Source organism: Chiloscyllium plagiosum, chromosome 7 (assembly GCF_004010195.1).
Source record: "Chiloscyllium plagiosum isolate BGI_BamShark_2017 chromosome 7, ASM401019v2, whole genome shotgun sequence".
Classification (NCBI taxonomy): domain Eukaryota; kingdom Metazoa; phylum Chordata; class Chondrichthyes; order Orectolobiformes; family Hemiscylliidae; genus Chiloscyllium; species Chiloscyllium plagiosum.
In genome coordinates, this window is record NC_057716.1 from 3,396,053 (window position 1) to 3,410,802 (window position 14,750).

At 42.6% G+C, this 14,750-nt stretch overlaps 1 long non-coding RNA gene across 1 annotated transcript in view; it reads left to right on the top strand.

The window, feature by feature from the left end:
* The window catches only part of LOC122551968, a 131,647-nt gene that overhangs the window by 51,829 nt on the left and 65,068 nt on the right, over positions 1 to 14,750 (top strand). The window contains exon 2 of the long non-coding RNA XR_006312235.1: positions 3,218 to 3,332. This is a non-coding gene — a long non-coding RNA (uncharacterized LOC122551968). The remainder of the gene's footprint in view (positions 1 to 3,217; positions 3,333 to 14,750) is intronic.

The window sequence follows — 14,750 nt, forward strand, 5'->3', positions numbered from 1 at the left end:
GGATCTGATTGGGACGTATAAGATTATGAAAGGATTGGACACTCTGGCAGTAGGAAACATATTTCCACTGATGGGTGAGTGCCAAACCAGAGGACACACCTTAAAAATACGGGGTAGACCATTTAGGACAGAGCTCAGGAGAAACTTCTTCACCCAGAGAGTGGTGGCTGTGTGGAATGCTCTGCCCCAGAGGGCAGTGGAGGCCCACTCTCTGGATTCATTTAAGAAAGAGTTGGATAGAGCTCTCAAAGATAGTGGAATCAAGGGTTATGGAGATAAGGCAGGAACAGGATACTGATTAGGAATGATCAGCCATGATCATATTGAATGGTGGTGCAGGCTCGAAGGGATGAATGGCCTACTCCTGCACCTATTGTCTATTGTCTATATTTCATCTGCCACATGAGAGCCCATTTTCCAATCTGTCTATGTCCCCTGATTGTCAGTTACCATTCTTCATTTCCAAGTTTTAAGTCCTCTTCAAACTTTGACATTTTGCCTGTATACCAAGTCCTTGGTACTAATTCTTTGAGAAAGGAACAGTGATCCAATCATCATCTTTCCTCCATTATAAAAAGCTGAAGATAAACGAAAACATTTTCAAAAGGAAAAATGAACTAAGTTGACAAAATGCTGAGTGATCAAGTGTTCTCTATGTTTACTGCAAAAATATTATACCCGACTGAAGCAATGGTCATATGGATGATGCAGTCATTCCTTTTAAAAGTGCAAGAATACAGTTATGAAGAACAAATTTTACCTATATGGTTTTGAACCTGCAGTGTCTATGAAATAGATATTCAAATCAGCAGTTATAATGTTTTCAGGGCTAATCCTTCATTTTTTTACTATGGAATGACAGCAGGGAGACTGCCAGCAATGCACATGTAGTACAGACAGATGATGATATACTTGGTGTGGTTCATATTTGACAGGTGTTCTGGGGGTCTGGTGAGGTCAGACCTGACAGCAGGCTAGGCTGCTATTGGAAGGTGGATCAGTCTAGATGGCGGTAGGAGACAAATCAGACTGGCTATATAATTTATAATGAGATTGAAGCTGGCTGCCAGTGGGAGCTGGGTCAAGGCTGACAGCAGGAATTGGATTAATGATGGTTTGCAGTCACACCTCCTCCTTCCCCCCAAATCTGCATTCATTTCTGTCAGTACTGTGTTATAACTTTGAAATCTGCCCTTCCTTTCACACAACGATTCACAGATTTGAATGCATGTTGGGAAGGCAATTTACATAATCCCTTGCCTTCTCTCACATAAACTTGGCTGCATTATTTTGTCTTGATTAGCCTTAAAAGGAAATAGCTGCCCATAGCAAATGCTTTTTCTTTGTGTTGGCAACTTTCCCTAAAACATGTTGTTGAAAGGGAGTGAGGCTCTGAGTAAGAGTAAAAATGCTCACCAGTTTTCTGGCATCTAACTTTTCATTTCAATTAATTCCAAAAGCAAAATGTGTGCCAATTCACGTAAATACATTTACAAATAACGGCTGACATCTTCCCCAGTGTGACTTTCATATGTTCACCAAAGAAGGCTAATTTTACACAGACACATCATACTTCAAGTAAAAATTAAATAATGTGTGCTAAATTTCTCTCTTTGGGAGGTGGCAAAGTCTTTTGTGGTAAATCTACTGGAAATCCACCTAATTACTACCATAATATTGTCTACTTTTTTGCTACTCTGGGAAATCTGCCAACTGTAAATCTAATCACATCTAAACTGAAATTACATGAAACAGTCAGCTTAACAGCTTGGAAATGAGCCATTTGACCTTTGCAGGTCCAGAATTCTTTTCCTCTTCTTTGGCAATAAGCTGTGGAAAATTGTGGGAGAAAGTAACAAGCCAGTAAAGTATATTTCACAGAAGAGAGGTTGATCTAGCAGATGATGAATAAAACAGGAATAAAATGATATTTAAGATCATGAATCATGTTTAAGAATCATGTAGTAAGAATCATCATGATGTCAGGACAGATATAATCAAATTAGATTAATATTGCGTTAAAAAATTAAGTGGTCTGCATGATGCAGAAAATGTCTCGCTGCTTACGGATAATGAAGTTATTTGCAGCTGCAAGTCTCGAGTTGGAATTGCAGAGGAATCATTCTCCAACTAGTTATTGATTTCTGGAGAGAAGAAAGGGACTTTAGTCTCAAAGTGGAGGATCACTGGGAAGTAGAGGTGGTATAGAAAGGTTTCAGCCTTCTGCTGCTAAGCTCTGAGGAACAGTGAAGGTGCCAATTGTGACAAGTAGACATTACCAGCGTAGCTCCACCAATTGTATGTGAGCTATTCTCTGACCCACACATTGGTGGAAATCTGAACTTTTCTGTTGCAAGTTTCAAACTTGGGACTGAGTTTTTTTTTATTAAGTAAAGTTTTGGGAGCATGGCAGGTAAACTAAATTTAGATATAATCAGCCATGATGTGACTCAATGGGCGAACAAGCTCAAAGGGCTAAAGAGATTATACCTGCTTCTGTAAATCAAATTCTTATCCCTGATTCCTCACCCTATGATTTTCCATTTAATGTGGTTGGCATTGGTAGACAACTGTCCACATGAAGTAATACCATGACCATATTTTTCTGACGCCTGTTTCATTGACTTTAACTAATATCGTATTTTAAAAGAAAGTCATCTTTCAGGCTTCTACTTGCCTGTCCTCCCATTAACTGTTTTGAATGGAAATGATGATCATTCTTGATGCAGATTGAAAGCATGAAGAAAGCCTTGAGCAATTTGAGGCTGCAAAAGGTTTGACCTTCATAAATGTAATTAGAAGACATGATGTAGTTTAGCTACTGTTGCAAATAGTTGACTTTCTTGTTTCACTTAATCATCAGAAAATGTTTGAAAGGATGTGAAGTTTAAAGGTTTTACCACTGTCAACTTAATGATGATTAGAAAAGTAATGTAAGTTCATAGTTTCAACATTCCTTTCACAATTTTTGTTTAAGGTTTCTCAGCTGAACCTAAAGCACCTGATAGATTACTTGTCAGTTAGAGCTCCACTGTTATAATTATGGACTGCTCCATATTTTGAAAGAATTTGAAGCTTCATAAGCAAGAACTCTGGTGGCAGAAACGGGCTCCTGTGCTGGAGCTAGTCCGCTCAGACAGCTTTTCTTTTCCTTTTGTTCCCTCTTTTCGTGCTTTTTTTCTTCTTTACTGACTTACATCCCTTTATTTACCATCAGTGACGGCGTGGAATTCCAGTGTGGACTCGAGTGCGCCAAGCAAGAACCTCGTGGTGGCGATTCTGGGGTGAACATGGGACCTGGCATCGGAATCGGTAGATGCGACATCGGTGAGGTAGGCCCAACAGTGAAAGATAGTGCCTGAAGGTCAGCAGCTTCATTGTTGGCTGGTGGTGCTGATGGTGACGAAGTAGTGGTGGAAGGGCATCACACCGATGCCTTTGAGATGAGCCAAGTGGCAAGAGTTGCAAATCCAATATTTGCTGCTCTGGTGCAGGTGGCAGCAAGGTATTGGCAGAGGAGAATTGGGCTGGGGGAAAGATGATATCTGAAGAGTAGTGACTTTGATGTGGTTGGGTCTGGTGTAGATGACGGTGAGGCAGTGGAGGTGTGATGGCAGAATAGGCGCTATTGATGATGAGCTAGTTCAGGACTGATGGACTTTCTTCATGCTATATCTTTATTTTTATTCTTAAAACTATTCAAAACAGCACTGGATTGTGGCAACAGTGGAAATGCTTTTCACTGAATATTTTGTTTTTTTTCTCACTGTAAAATACTGTGATAATAAAATCATAAATCAGAAATCATAAATATTGTTTTGGATTCACCTGACCAGCCCAGTTCCAAATTGTGCCTGAAATTGGACTTGTTTTCCATAAATACATCTTAGTTCAAATTTGCATATTAATCACAAAGGTAACATTATCCTCAACCAGCACAATCTGATTGCACTTTAGAATATAATCATTCAGACTTTTCCCCTTGGATCAGAAAATTGTCCTGGTTCAGTTTCATGGATGCAACTCAAAAGGGCTTTTATCACAAAAACAAACATTTAGAGTCATAGAGATGTACAGCATGGAAACAGACCCTTCAGTCCAACCCGTCCATGCGGACCAGATATCCCAACACAATCTAGTCCCACCTGCCAGCACCCGGCCCATACCCCTCCAAACCCTTCCTATTCATATACCCATCCAAATGCCTTTTAAATGTTGCAATTTTACCAGCCTCCACCACTTCCTCTGGCAGCGCATTCCACATATGTCCCACCCTCTGAGTGAAAAAGTTGCTCCTTAGGTCTCTTTTATATCTTTCCCTATTCATCCTAAACCTATGCCCTCTAGTTCTGGACTCCCTGACCCCAGGGAAAAGATTTTGTCTATTTACCCTATTCATGCCCCTCATAATTTTGTAAACCTCTATAAGGTCACCCTTCAGCCTCCGACACTCCAGGGAAAACAACCCTAGCCTGTTCAGCCTCTCCCTATAGCTCAAATCCTCCAACCGTGGCAACATCCTTGTAAATCTTTTCTGAACCCTTTCAAGTTTCTCAACATCTTTCCGATAGGAAGGACACCAGAATTGCATGCAATATTCCAACAATGGCCTAACCAATGTCTTGTACAGCTGCAACATGACCTCCCAATTCCTGTACTCAATACTCTGACCAATGAACGAAAGCATACCAAACGCCTTCTTCACTATCCTATCTACCTGCGACTCTACTTTCCAGGAGCTATGAACCTGCACTCCAAGGTCTCTTTGTTCAGCAACACTCCCTAGGACATTACCATTAAGTGTATAAGTCCTGCTAAGAATTGCTTTCCCAAAATGCAGCACCTCGCATTTATCTGAATTAAACTCAATTTGCCACTTCTCAGTCCATTGGCCCATTTGGTCCAGATCCTGTTGTAATCTGAGGTAACCTTTTTCTCTGTCCACTACACCATCAATTTTGGTGTCATCTGCAAACTTACTAACTGTACCTCTTATGCTCACATCCAAATCATTTATGTAGATGACAAAAAGTAGAAGACCCAGCACCGATCCTTGTGGCGCTCCACTGGTCACAGGCCCCCAGTCTGAAAAACAACTCTCCACCAAAGGTCTTCTACCTTTGAGCCAGTTCTGTATCCAAATGGCTAGTTACCCCTGTATTCCATGAGATCTAAACTTGCTAACCTGTCTCCCATGGGGAACCTTGTCGAACGCCTTACTGGTCCATATAGATCACATCTACTGCTTTGCCCTCATCAATCTTCTTTGTTACTTCTTTAAAAAAATCAATCCAGTTTGTGAGGCATGATTTCCCACGCACAAAGCCATGTTGACTATCCCTATTCAGTCTTTATCTTTCCAAATATATGTACATTCTGTCCCTCAGGATTCCCTCCAACAACTTGCCCACCACTGAGGTCAGGCTCACCGGTCTATAGTTCCCTGGCTTGTCTTTACCGCCCTTCTTAAACACGTTTGCCAAACTCCAGTCTTCCAGCACCTCACCCGTGACTATCGATGATACAAATATCTCAGCAAGTGGCCCAGCAATCACTTCTCTAGCTTCCCACAGAGTTCTAGGGTGCACCTGATCAGGTCCTGGGGATTTATCCACCTTTAACCATTTCAAGACATCCAGCACTTCCTCCTCTGTAATCTGGACATTTTGCAAGATGTCACCATCTATTTCCCTACAGTCTATATCTTCCATATCCTTTTCGACAGTAAATACTGATGCAAAATATTAATTTAGTATCTCCCCCATTTTCTGTGGCTCCACACAAAGGCCGCCTTGCTGATCTTTGAGGAGCTGTATTCTCTCCCTCGTTACCCTCTTGTCCTTAATATATTTGTAAAAACCATTTGGATTCTCCTTAATTCTATTTGCTAAAGCTATTTCATGACCCCTTTTTACCCTCCTGATTTCCCTCTTAAGTATACTCCTACTTCCTTTATACTCTTCTAAGGATTCACTCGATCTACCCTGTCTACACCTGACCTATGCTCCCTTCTTTTTTTTAACCAAACCTTCAATTTCTTTAGTCATCCAGCATTCCCTATACCTACTCGCCTTCCCTTTCACTCTGACAGGAATATACTTTCTCTGGATTCTTGTTATCTCATTTCTGAAGGCTTTCCATTTTCCAGCCGTCCCTTTACCTGCGAACATCTGCCTCCAATCAGCTTCTGAAAGTTCTTGACATTGTATAAGATTGTGCCCTCAAGAGATTAACTTTAGAGACTGCATTAAGCTTCACCCAATCTGGTGATACAGTCTGGGTAGGGAATTGAGGAGAATAATTCTGGATCTTGGAGAACGTAGGTGTAAATAGGTGATCTTTGGAGGGAACAGAATGTTATTCATGGTGAGCCACTGGGGCCAGTCAGGATGAGGGTCAGAACTATTTACAAAGTATATCAATTGCTTGAGTGAAGAGGCAAAATGTATGATTACTAAAATTGTTGAAGACACAGAGATGGATAGGAGAGTAAGTGATGAAAAGGATAAAAGGAGTATCATGATCAGAACCCCATTTATGGACATATTGACTTTCTAATTCCAAACTGTATATTTCTTTTTAAAAGTGGATTGCTGCAGCCAAAAGATGACTTTAGATATAAATTCAGTGATTATCTGGCAGAGATCTGTGTGAATCCATGAAATATCACACCTTCACAGAATAAGTGAAAGTTAAACAGAAAGAATGTCACGTGGGAGATAAGGAGAGGCTAACCTTCCACAGCTGCTTTCAGACATGTTTGTTTATTACCCTTCCAGGGGAATACAAAAATTGGGGCTAAAAACTGACTGTAATGCCTTGTCTGTATATGATGATGGCCTGACAGCTAGTGTGCTGTGAAGGCTGAAGGAGGATTTACAGCTTACAATGAGCATTGCCATCAAAGCAAGCTGATTTCATTAGACATGGCTAGAGTAGGGGAATAAGGGCAATGGAAAGGCTAAGATTGCAGCACTGAGTATGTTACGAAGCTGACTTAAGGCAAGAGAACGGACAGTTTAAAAGCAAAAGCGGACAAAGGCAGATTGAACAAAATATATAGAAGACTTTTAAGGACATGCTAAGAGAGCCATAATTTAAAATACATTTCCCACAGTGAGAATTTGAGAGCTGCAGCCACAAAGCTTTATTTGGAAATTTTATATAAAAGATATTGTTTATTAGACTTTTGGAGAGAGACCATCCATTTTACTGGCTAATAGACAGAAAACATCCAATTTTCAGCAGAAAATGAAAGGCAACTATGAATGATTTCTATGTAACAGAATTTTATAAATTAAAATAAGGAAAGAATACAATGTTGCTATGCAACAGGGCTTAGAGGGTTTAAGACAAGGAAAATTAAAAAGTTTGAGTCTTTATAGAAGTAAAAGCTTTCCAGGAAAATAAATTACGTCAGCAATAATATACTGCAGAATTTATAAGCTTTAATGTAAGAGGAATAAATAATCATGTTAGGAAGATATAGCAGGGCATGTAATTCTGCCTCTTAGATTCAATATTGGACATCTTGAAGGAGACAGTTCTTAAGATATCAAAGCAGTCAGTCCAAGCAACAGCAGCAGCAGTTTCAGTGGCAGCAGGATAAGTACATGAGGAGTGGGGCCTGGACTGAGGTCAGTCTGAGCAGTGACAGCAGCAGCAACAAAATGAAGTCGAGCAAACCGAAGGGTGAACTGCAGCAGCACGATGAATAATTGAGGAGTGGGGTCAGTCAGAGTGATCCTGGAGCTGAATCCAGGGATGCAGCTCCAGAGGTGATGTCACAACTCAAAAAGTGAAATAGGCTTGGTTCCTCAGGAGCCAGGTTTGCAAGCCAAGCGAGTAGTGTCGGAAGTATAAAAAACCCACTTTTTGCACTTGTAGGGAATAGAGAGCAGGAGAAAGAGACCTGAATTTGGTGATGAGTGAGTAAGGTTGTGTAGTCAGTTCCTAGATTATGGTTTGTAGTTGATAAGGTTGATTTAGTTGACAAAGTTCAAAATGACAGGAGAACTCGATGCCTGGAATGCTCCTCCTACAATATGTGGGAAATCTGGGACTTTTCCAGTGTTCATCCTGACCACATATACAGGATATGTGTTCAGCTGCAGCCTCTGATTTGCAGCATGGAGTGCCTGGAGGTGTGGATGGACTCACTGTGGAGAATCCATGAGGCTGAGAATGTCATGGATAGGATATTTAGCAAGCTGGTCACACCACCAGTAAGGAGAAGAGAAGAGTTGGGTGGCTGCCAGGAAGACCAGTAAACAAGGGCAGGCAGTGTAGGAGTCCTTTGTGTCCAGTCCCCTCTGAAACAGGTAAATTGTTTTGTATGCTGTTGGGGAGTGGGAGGGATGGCGTTTCAGTACAAAGCAGTAGCAGCAGCCCGATCAGTGACACCACGACTGTCACTGTTGTATAGGAGGGATGGGTGAAGTGTAGGTGAGCGGTTATGATAGGGGACTCTTTAGTCAGGGACAGAGGCATTTCTGTGGCCACAAGTGAGACTCCATGATTCAGTGTAGCCTCCCATGTTCCAATGTGAAGGATGCTTTCATAGAATGCTAATCATAGAATCCTTGCAATGTGGAAACAGGCCCTTTGGCCCAACAAGTCCACACCGACCCTCTGAAGTGTAACCCACCCAGACCCATTCGATTACACTGTTATCCTAGATTTACCCCTGACTAATAGAGTCATAGAGATGTACAGCATGGAAACAGACCCTTTGGTCCAACTCATCCATGCCGACCAGATATCCCAACCCAATCTAGTCCCACTTGCCAGCACCCAGCCCACATCCCCCCAACCCCTTCCTATTCATATACCCATCCAGATGCGTTTTGAGTGTTGCAATTCTATCAACCTCCACCACTTCCTCTGGCAGCTCATTCCATACACGTACCACACTCGGTGTGAAAATGTTGCCCCTTAGATCTCTTTTATATCTTTCCTCTCTCACCCTAAACCTATGCCCTCTAATTTTGGACTCCCCTCCCCCAGAGAAAAGAACTTGTCTATTTATCCTAATCATGCTCCTCGAAATTTTATAAACCTTTATAAGGTCACCCCTCAGCCTCGTGCTCCAGGAAAAACAGCCCCAGCCTGTTCAGCCTCTCCCTATAGCTCAGATCCTCCAACCCTGGCAATATCCTTGTAAATCTTTTCTGAACCCTTTCAAGTTTCACAACATCCTTCCAATAGGAAGGAGACCAGAATTGCACGCAATATTCCAACAGTGGCCTAACCAATGTCCTGTGCAGATGCAACATGACCTCCCAACTCCTGTACTCAATACTCTGACCAATAAAGGAAAGCATACCAAATGTCTTCTTCACAATCCTACCTACCTGTGACTCTACTTTCAAGAGGCTATGAACCTACACTCCAAGGTTTCTTTGTTCAGCGACACTCCCCAGGACCTTCCCATTAAGTGTATAAGTCCTGTTCTGATTTGCCTTTCCAAAATGCAGCACCTCACATTTATCTGAATTAAACTCCATCTGCCACTCCTCAGCCCATAGGTTCTTCTGATCAAGATCCCATTGTAATCTGAGGTAACCTTCTTCGCTGTCCACTACACCTCCAGTTTTGGTGTCATCTGCAAACTTACTAACTATACCTCTTACGTTCACGTCCGAATCATTTATATAAATGATGAAAAGTAGTGGACCCAGCACCGATCGTTGTGGCACTCCACTGGTCACAGGCCTCCAGTCTGAAAAACAACCCTCCACCACCACCTTTGAGCAAGTTCTACATCCAAGTGGCTAGTTCTCGCTGTATTCAATTGGATCTAACGTTGCTAACCAGTTTCCGACAGGGAACCTTGACAAGCACCTTACTGAAATCCATATAGGTCACGTTCACTGCTCTGCCCTCATCAATCCTCTTTGTTACTTCTTCAAAAAACTCAGTCAAGTTTGTGAGACATGATTTCCCATGTTGAATATCTTGCATCGGTCCTTGCCTTTCCAAATACGTGTAAATCCTATCCCTCAGGATTCCCTCCAATAACTTGCCCACCACCAATGTATAGCTCACCGGTCTTTAGCTACCTGGTTGTCTTTACCACCTTTCTTAAATGCGCCTAACCTACACATCCCTGAACACTATGGGCAATTTTCCACAGGCAATTCGCCTACTCTGCACATCTTTGGATTGTGGGAGGAAACTGGAGCACCCGGATTAAATCCACGCTGACACAGGGAGAATGTGCAAACTCCACACAGACAGTTGCCCGAAGTTGGAATCAAACCAGGTCCCTGGCGCTATGAGGCAGCAATGCTAACCACTGAGCCACCGTGTCACTTCTGAGCATGCACTGGATGTCTGGAAGGGAGAGGGTGACCAGCCAAAGTTTGTAGTTTATATTGGTACCACCGACAAGCAGGAAGAGAGATGGGGTCCTGCAAAGGGAGATTAGGTATAAGTAGGGAGTTGAAAAACATTTAGGGTTGTAATTTCAGGATTTATTCCTGTGTCTCATGCCATTGAGGCTAGGAATAGGGGAATAGTACAATTTAATAAGTGGTGAAAGAGCTGGTGAGAAGGGAGAGCTTCAGATATGTGGACCATTGAGATGTCTTCCAGATCTTTTGCGTTCTGTACAAGAAAGACGGATTGTACCTAAAATGGAGGGCTATCAATATCCTGGCATGAAGATTTGCTAGTGTCACTCAGGAATGTGTAAACTAGTGTGGCAGAGGGTGGGAACCTGATCAGTAGGTCAACAATTAAAATGACTGAGGAGGACTAAGCCCAGTGAGACTAAGAGGAAAAACAGAAGGGGGGAGGTTCCAGAATACAACAGAACTAGTGGTCTGTGGTGTATTTGTTTTAATGTAAGGAGAATGACAGTTAAGGCAGATGAACTTTGAGCTTGGATTAATCCATAGAACAATGATGTTGTAGATTTCACCAAAACACGGTTAAGAAAGGAACAAGACTGGCATCTTAACATTCTGGGCTTCAGATGTTGCAGGTATGATGGAGAGGGATGTAAAAGAAATGGAGGAGTTGCATCACTGCTAAGGGCGAATATCACAGCTGTACTGAGGGAGGACACCTTGGAGGGATCATCCAGTGAGGCCACGTGGATAGAGCTCAGGAATAGGAAGGTTACAACCACATTGATGGGATTGTACTACAGGCCTTCCAACAGTGTAGGTGATAGATGAACTGATATGTGGGCAGGTTATGGAAAAATGTAAAAAACAGTGGAGTTGTTGTGGTGGGTGATTTTAACTTCCTGTATATTTACTGGGACCCACTTAGTGCCAGAAGCTTGGATGGGGGAGGAGTTTGTTAGGTGTGTTCAGGATGGTTTTTTGAAACAATATGTAAATTACACAACTAGGGAAGGGGCAATATTAGACCTGGTATTGGGGAATTAGCCCAACTAGGTGATTGAGTGAGGAAACATTTCAGGAACGGGGACCATAATTCCATAAACTTTAAATTGCTTATGTATAAAGAGAAGAGTAGTCCTCAGGTGAATGTACTAAATTAGGGGAAGGCTAACTACCACAATATTAGGCAAGAACTGGGGAATGTAGATTGGGAGCGGTTGATTGAGAGTAAATCCACATCTGTCAAATGAGATTCATTTAAAGGCCAGTTGATTAGAGTTCAGGGCTAGCATGTTCCTGCGACAATAAAGGAAAAGGATAGCAAAATTTGGGAATATTGGATGACAAGATAAATTGAGACCTTAGTCAAAAAAGAAGAGAAGGCACATATCGAAAAGTGTGATGCTGGAAAAGCACAGCCGGTCAGGCAGTTTCCGAGAAGCAGGAGACTTGATGTTTCAAGCATTAGCTCTTCATCAGGAATGAGGCAGTGGCCCAAAGGAGCTGAGAGATAAATGGGGCGGGTTGGGGCTGACGTGGAGATAGCTGGGAATGCGATAGGTTAATGAAGGTAAGGGGGTGATGGTGATAGATCGGAGAGGAGGGTAGAGCAGATAGATGGGAAGGAAGATGGGCAATAGGACAGTTCAAGAAGGCGGTACCCAGTTGGAGGATTCGATCTGGGATAAGGTGAGGGGAGGGGAAATGAGGAAACTAGTGAAATGGAGATTAATCCCATGTGGTTGAAGGGTCCCAAGACAGAAGATGAGGTTTCCTTCCTCCAGCCGTTGGGTGGCTAGAGTTTGGCAGTGGAGGAATACTTTCATGTCCTTGGCGGATTAGGAGGGGGAGTTAGTGTTCAGTTACAGCATGGTGGGATTGATTGGGGGGGTCCGTGTGTCCTGGAGATATATTTTTTCGATTAGATTCCCTACAGTATTGAAACAGGCTCTTTGGCCCAACAAGTCTGCACCAACCCTCTGAAGAGTAACCCACCCAGACCCATTCCCCTACCCTTTATTTACCACTGACTACTGCACCTACCACTATGGACAATTTAGCATGGCCAATTGTGGGAGGAAACTGGAGCACCCAGAGGAAACCCATGCAGGCACAGGGAGAATGTGCAAACTCCATCCAGACAGTCAGCCAAGGTGGACTTGAGCCCATGTCCCTGCCACTGTGAGGCAGCAGTGCTAACCACTGAGCCACCGTGCCACCTTGCTATTCTCTGAAACTTTCCTCAAGTTGGCATCCTGTCTCTCCAATGTAAAGGAGACCACATCGGGAGCAACACACACAATAGATGACGTGTGTGGAAGTACAGGTAAATCTTTGTGGAAGGATTGGAAGGATCCTTTGGGGCCTTGTACAGAGGTGAGAGGGGAGGTGTAGGTACAGGTTTTGCACTTCTTGCGGTGGCAGGGGAAGGTGTCAGGAGTGGAGGGTTGGTTGATTGATCTAACAATGGACTCGTGGAAGAAATGGTCTCTGCGGAACACAGGTAAGGGTGGGGAGGGAAATACATTCTTGCTGGTGGGGTCTATTTGTAGGTGGCGATACAGAGGGTGAAATCACATGGGATTCATGATGAGATGGTAACCTGAATAAGAACTGGCTTATTGCTAGAAGCCATGATATGGAGGTGCTGGTGTTGGACTGGATTGGACAACGTTAAAAATCCCACAACACCAGGTTATAATCCAACAGGTTTATTTGGAAGTACAAGCTTTTAGAGCACTGCTCCTTCAGGTAGTTGTACAGCAGGATCATGAGACTGCTTCATGGCGTTCCAAAAGCTAGTACTTCCAAACAAAAGTGTTGGACTATAGCCTGGTGTTGTGTGATTTTTAAATTAGTTACAGAAGGCAGAGAGTAGCGGTCGAAGGATATTTTCCTGATTGGAATCTATGACCAGTAGTGTTTCACAAGGATCAGTGTTGAGACCAGGGTTATTTATAATATAATAAATGGTTTGGAGGAGAATGTAAATGGTGTAATTAGAAAGCTTGCAGATGGCACAAAGATTGGGGATCTAAGCATAGTGAGGATTGTCAGAGGAAACAGCAGGATATATATAGACTTGGGTGGAGAATGGCAGAAGGAATTTAATCCAGACAAATGCGAGGTGATGCATTTTGGAAGATCCAATGCAGGAGGGCAGAATACAGTAAATGACAGAAGCATTAGCATACAGAGGGATCTAGGGACATAGGTCTAGAGTTTCCTGAAAGTGGTAACACAAGTGGATAACATGGTCAAGAAGGCATATGGAATGCTTGCCTTCAGCAGTTAAGGCAAAGAGTATAAAAATTGGAGAGTTATGTTACAGCTGTTTTGAACTTTAGTTAGGCCACATTTAGAATATTGTGTACAATTCTGATTGTCCTACCACCAGAAGGATGTGGAGGCTTTCTAGAGGGTACAAAAATAATTTACCAGGTGTTGCCTAGTTTGGAGGATATTAGCTATGAGGAGAGATTGGGCAAACTTGATTTATTTTCGCTTGAACATCAAAAGGTGAGGTGCAACCTGATAGAAGTTTACAAAATTCTGAGCGGCGCAGATAGAATGGATTGTTGGAGTCTTATTCCCAGGGCAGAAATGTCAATTACGATGGAGATGGTTTAAAAGTAAAAGGGGACAAGTTTAAAGAATATACGAGAAGCAAATGTTATACACAGAGGGTGGTAAGTGCCTGGAATGCACTGTCAGATGAGGTGTTGGAAGCTAGATACAAAGTAATGTTTAAGGGGCACCTTGACAGATACATGAATGGGCAGGGAACAGAGGGATATGGACTGCTTAGCGGCAAAATGTCCTTTCCTTTGTTTAAAAAGGCGCGTATGTTGGCACAGTCTTGGTGGGCCATAGGGCCTGTTCCTGTGCTGTTTTTGTTCTTTGTTCAAATTGCTTTACCATTAAATACTAAATTACAAGCTGGTCAAGAAAATACACTCACAGGGCAAACTGGAGGAATAACATTTCATCTTCAAACTAGGCACTTTACCGCCTTCTGGACTTAATATTGAGTTCAGCATCTTCAGATTGTCAACCCACTCCCATTCCTTCCCTTTCTTTTGCCTTTACTTATTGCATTCTCTGTAACCATATTCTCTCTCCCCTCCTCCTACTCCAATGGTACTATCTGTTCTTTCCTTCAACACATGTTCTGCCATTTTCACATTTTGATCTATCAACCTGTCTCCCCCACCACTTCACCCCCTACACTATTGTATAAATGCCTTCACACTTCACACACTGCTGATGAAGAATCATGGAGACTCAAAACTTTAGCTTGCTGTGTCCCCATGGATGCTGCTAGACTCCTGTGATCTCTCCAGCGTTTGTTGTTTTCAGTACAGCTTCCAGCATTGGCAGTAATTTGTTCCTAAG